Genomic DNA, 6,110 nt, shown 5'->3' on the forward strand with positions numbered 1-6,110 from the left:
TCCATTCACTGATACCTTGCAGCTACTCTCACAACTAATGTTAATGTGTGTATTAATAAATTACATTGGTACTCTGCCCTTCCTCCCAAAATGGAGCTCAGGGTGACAGACACCATACAATAATACAATAAATCAGGGCTACCCAATGTGATGTTTTTGGACTACTTATCCCTGACTATTGACCAGGCTTTCTGGGACTGTTGGAAGTTGAAGACTAGCAAGATCTGGAGGGTACCACATTGGATACGCCTTCAATAAATCACACAACATTTGAAGACCTCATTAAAAGCACAGTAAAGTCTCAACTTGAAGGCCCTCAACAAATAAATATTTTAATGTTCTGCCTGAACATAGCCAAGGTAGAGGATTGCCTGATTTCACCTGTGAGAGAGTTCCATAAATACCCCCCTAACCAATAACCCCAATGTCTCATATTACCACCCTCTTTCCCACTCCAACTGACAAAACTGTGAGCAGCCTGTCTCTCTGCAAATGGAGAATCTGGGTTGGAAGGTTCTGTGGAAGGCACTTCTTCAGGTACTTGGTTCTAAGTAATTCAGGGCTTTGTTCCCTAGTACCAGCTCCTTGGATTGGGCCCACTAGCTCATAGGCATCCAGTGCAGTATTTTGAGGATCAAAAGTGACGCAGTCTCCTCTTGCAGCTCAGTGCAACAGCGGAGCAGTGGCATTCTGCACCAGCTGCCACTACTGGACCATTTTCAAGGGTAGCCCCATGTAGAGAGCATTACAATACTACCCGTGGGCAACAGAATGTTCTTTGCACAGGATGTTTTTATTCCCGCACAAGAGGATATCTGTGCCTTGGTAAGAGACTTCACCCAAAGAACCTTGATGTAATCATATGTGAAATCTAGGACTGTGAAAATTCATTTCCAAGCATTGAGGGGGAAAAGGAGCGTTTCCAGGGTTTCCTTCAAATTCAAAATTATACGGCCAAGAAATGTTAATTGGTTGTTGGGTTTTTATTGTGGTCATACTTTAGGTTGATAGATCACTAGTTTGCAAGTGAGAATACACAGCCTCAGAGTCCAGGGTTACTGTCTCTCTGGTGAGAGTTTATATGTGGGCATTGGTGTGCTGTGACTGGACATGGAGTTACTCCAAATCCTATTCTATCTCATTGTGAGGTGAGTGGAAGTAGGGGGTCCTAGGAAGGCAGTAATCGTCCCCTCTCCATTTAATCCTATGACAGGTATTTCCCTCACACCAGTTCTGTGGTTGAAGTTGAGCTGTTGTTGTGAGACTGGGCTGGGGGAGTAAAGGGGTGTAGGACAGAGCTCTCCAAACTGTGTGTCCCGACATGTTAGTGTGTTGGCTGCAGTGTGTCATGTGAAAGCTCTCCACACTCCTCCTGGGGCTGGAAGGGGGTTAGTTTAACCTCCAGTTTGCTAGTAAAACAGAATTACTGTGCCACAAAATGGTGCAAAACTGAATTACTGTGTTGTGAAATGATGCATGTCCAAAAAGTGTGTCTCCAACATGAAGAGCTCTGGTGTAGGATTGGGCATAAGTTCAGTACGACCCTTTGACACTCGTGCCCTACCCCTACCTCAGTTCTGGCATGGAGCCTTATACCAATAGAACCAATATGCTGGCATGGAGTTGCACTGGGTCTTCACAGTTGACCAACATAACTCAAGTTCTCTCACCCTAATTCAGTTTCGCCAGGATAGCCATCACATCCTATCACTCCTCAGTGAATGTATCTCAAGTGCAGGATTGAGCCTGTAATTCATATAATGCAACTAAATTATTTAGGCATAACAGGAACTGCAGAATCATTAGAGTAAAAAAAACCAAACCCATGAAAACGTCATTGGAGAAATTAATAGATAGCTGTGATTAATAGATAGCTATATTAATCTTGTCATGTAGACTTAATCAAAAGCCAATGGCAGAAAAGTGATTTGCAGCACAATCCAATGCATGTCTACTCAGAAGCACGTCAAAATGGGACTGGAACTTGATCTTGGTTAGGTGTGCATGGGATTCCAGCCTTAGTAGTTTAATCAGCCAAGCTTTCAAATGACAGTTTGGAGCAAAAATAGCTTCATCAGCAGAACTGCACTGAAGGCTGGCTGCCAGATGTAGCCTAGATGCAAAGGGACTATATGCACTCCAACTATTTAAAAGTCTGCTCACATCCATCATTACCCTCCTGCTATCATAACCTCCAACTCTATTCATGCAGAGATGGTGATTATTTCTTAATGAAAGTTGCCTGTTCAATAGCAAGCTTGATGTGTAACATAGCATGCCCTATTTCTGTTCTTAATTACAATTTACAGAAGCATCAGTAGGATCCTCAAGAGGATTAAAGATCCGGAGGTGAATGGAAGCCGAACGTTGTAATTGGTTTCCTGTGTTTAAAGGGAAAAAATAATAATGAAGGATTAAGGATTCAATTAAGTATATAAACCACTGGGATAAAAATAAAATCTGTAACTGCCAGCCAGACCGTTACTGATATCCAACAAATGAAAATAAAAATAAGAAGTAATGTATTACAAAACCATGGCTTTAGGAGGGACATAAGATGATCCCAGAGGGAAGACTTTACCCAAATTGTTATCCAATGCTTACATTCATTTAGGCTGCAAAACTGCATGCACTTACTTGGTAGTAAGCCACACTGAAGTCAGTGGGGCTTACGTCTGAGTAGGCATGTAAAAGATTGCGCTGCTACTGCCTCATGCTGAAAGATGAGTGTTTTAACAGAAGCATGATACTAGTAACTCAAAATGTAAACAAATATAGAGTTTTAGGTAGTTCTACTTTTATGGTCAGAATTAGCCTTACTTGGAAGCAACTTATATTGCTTATTTCATTTTAAGGCATCTAAAAACGATTTAGTATTTCAAAAATTGCAGAGTGTACAGTCTAACACATGGGTAGGCAAACTAAGGCCTGTGGGCTGGATCCGGCCCAATTGCCTTCTAAAACCAGCCCGCGGATGGTCCGGGAATCATCATGTTTTTACATAAGTAGAATGTGTGCTCTTATTTAAAATGCATCTCTGGGTTATTTGTGGGACATAGGAATTCATATATTTTTCCCAAAATATTGTCCGGCCCCCCACAAGATCCGAGGGACAGTGGACCCCCCCCCCCACCTAGCCTTTTAGGACTTGACAAAAGAGTGCTAATTTCCTGGCAATATGTTGCCATGGGCACGAAATAGTTAGCTAATTGCTTCTTAATGCTGAGGAATGTTCTGGACAACCTCATCCTGCGTCAAATTCCACAGATTAATGAGGAAACAATATTGAATGGATTTAGGAATGAACACATGTGGAAGTGACATGGACCAGGAATAGACTGATCTGTCCATTCTCTTGTTGCACATGCTATTTATTTATAATAAGCATTTTTCTGCTACACTTCAATCATATCTCCTGGGCAGTTTTTAAAGCATTAAAAGTAGTTCTGATGATGTTGGGGAGAAGGGATGTTGTTATTAGTTTGAAGGTAGCAGCGCAGTTCTAATCACGTCTACTCAAAAGTAAGTCATATTAAATTCAATGGAGCTTAGGACTGCCGCATGCTATTTATATTCACCTATGCAATCCGCAATATTGTATTATAACTTTCCTGGCATGAAGCTCTCTCAGTGCATTTTATCTGTAGCGAATGTTTTTATCGACATATTGGTGTTAATTGTGTTTGAACTGATCTAACACCTCTCGCTAAAAGTTTCCATTCATGACTGCATTTGGAATGTAATTTCTGAATGGGTTTAGAGTGTATTTGCTCTGGACAATCATTTGGATTACAGGCCCTGTTCAATCCCGTGAGTTTAAATATCTATTAATTGCCTACAGTTTGCAATTTTCTAATCTGCTGTGTGTTTGATGTGTGCAATGTTTAAACTGATATCTGAGCTATACAAACTTTAAAAATAGCCTTCATGATGCACCTAGTCTGATATGTCGACATTAAAAAAAGCATGGATCAGAAAGTGTGGAAAATGAGGATGTTTAAACTCCTAGCACAACAGTAATGGTTAAAAAAAAAAAGTCTGCCACTGAAACAATAGGAGAGAAGGGAAGCAACGGGTATGAACAGTATCCAATAGCAACAAAAAAGAGAGTAGTTTTTAAAGGATAATGTTTTGGGGGGCAAAGAAGTACTAATTTCACCCCTAGAGCTGGGGAAACTCTGAGGCTTGAATGTTTATAGGCAGGCTACAAACAGGCATACCAACGTGAATAAAATATTTGGGGGGGCCAGGTAAGCCCAACCCTGTATAATCGACCACATGGTGTGGCACACAGACACCATTTGAATGGCAATGCCTATCAACTTTAGTGAGGCCTGACCACCTCATATATTTTATTGGGGGAGCCAAAGGGACCTCAGCACCTAGGAGTTGGCTCCTATGGCTACCAATAAGATATGCATGGTTGCCTATGCAGCTCCCTCTCCTGATTGGTAATAATAATAATAATAATAATAATAATAATAATAATAATAATAATAATATATTTGTACCCCACTCATATGGCTGGGTTTTCCCAACCACTCTGGGCAGCTTCCAACAAAGATTAAAAATACATTAAAATGTCACACATTAAAAACTTCCCTAAACAGGGCTGCCTTCAGATGTCTTCTAAAAGTCTGGTAGTTGTTCTCTTTGACATCTGATGGGAGGGCATTCCACAGTGCGGGTGCCACTACCAAGAAGGCCCTCTGCCTGGTTCCCTGTAGCTTTGCTTCTCTCAGTGAGGGAACCGCCAGAAGGCCCTTGGCGCTGGACCTCAGTGTCTGGGCTGAACGATGGGGGTGGAGACGCTCCTTCACATATACTGGGCCAAGGCCGTTTAGGGCTTTAAAGGTCAGCACCAACACTTTGAATTGTGCTCGGAAACGTACTGGGAGCCAGTGTAGGTCTTTCAAGACCGGTGTTATATGGTCTCGTCAGCCGCTCCCAGTCACCAGTCTAGCTGCCGCATTCTGGATTAGTTGTAGTTTCCGGGTCACCTTCAAAGGTAGCCCCACGTAGAGCGCATTGCAGTAGTCCTAAGCGGGAGATAGCTAGAGCATGCACTACTCTGGTGAGGCAGTCTGCGGACATGTAGGGTCTCAGCCTGAGTACCAGATGGAGCTGGTAGACAGCTGCCCTGGATACAAAGTTGACCTGCGCCTCCATGGACAGCTGTGAGTCCAAAATGACTCCCAGGCTGCGCATCTAGTCCTTCAGGGGTTACCCCATTCAGGACCAGGGAGTCCTCCACACCAGCCCGCCCCCTGTCCCCCAAAAACAGTACTTCTGTCTTGTCAGGATTCAACCTCAATCCATAGCCGCCATCCATCCTCCAACCGCCTCCAGGCACTCACACAGGACCTTCACCGCCTTCACTGGTTCCAATTTAAAAGAGAGGTAGAGAAACACTGCAATTGTGGCAACTTTCTGAAGAGCACATGAGTCTTTTTGCAGCTTTATTTTACTTTTATAAGGATATAGACAAATATACTTGCCAGGAGCAGCAGACAAGAATGATGGAATTGGCCAAAGATCTATCTTTCCATTGTCAAACACTTTCAATGGCTTTGACCAAATTTCTAAGAATTTCCTTCACCTTCTCTCCCTGAAGTTCTAAGAGTGGGCTGCACAATGAATGTGTTTGAGTTTGGAGTACACAGCTGCTTTCACCGTGCTTTGCCATTATCAAGAGACCACTGGCAAATCTATAGCCCACTTTTATGCCCAAAGGATGCAGCCGCTGAATGATGGACTCATTCAGCTTGGATTGAATACAAGCAGCTGTGTTACTTTTTCCAAATCTACAGGTGCCGAGGGCTGCCTGGCACCTTAACAAATAGTAATTTTGACCTAATGCACTGTAAAAGACACCCTTCTGATTGATTGCTAGTCCAAACATGACTGGTGAAGTGGATTTCTTTACAAATGGTCCTTCCAAGAGCTTTATATATTCTCCTGCAGCAGAGAGAGCTCGTGTTGAGAAGTGGGCCTGTCATCTTCAAGCACACTGCATTAGAGCTTTAGAAATGCTAGATGTTCAACAAATGAATATGGCAGCGTATCTCCCGCAATAATTGTGTTATTACATAGGTAACATTATAATTCTA

Source organism: Podarcis vaucheri (genome assembly GCF_965113315.1).
Source record: "Podarcis vaucheri genome assembly, chromosome: 4".
NCBI lineage: Eukaryota > Metazoa > Chordata > Lepidosauria > Squamata > Lacertidae > Podarcis > Podarcis vaucheri.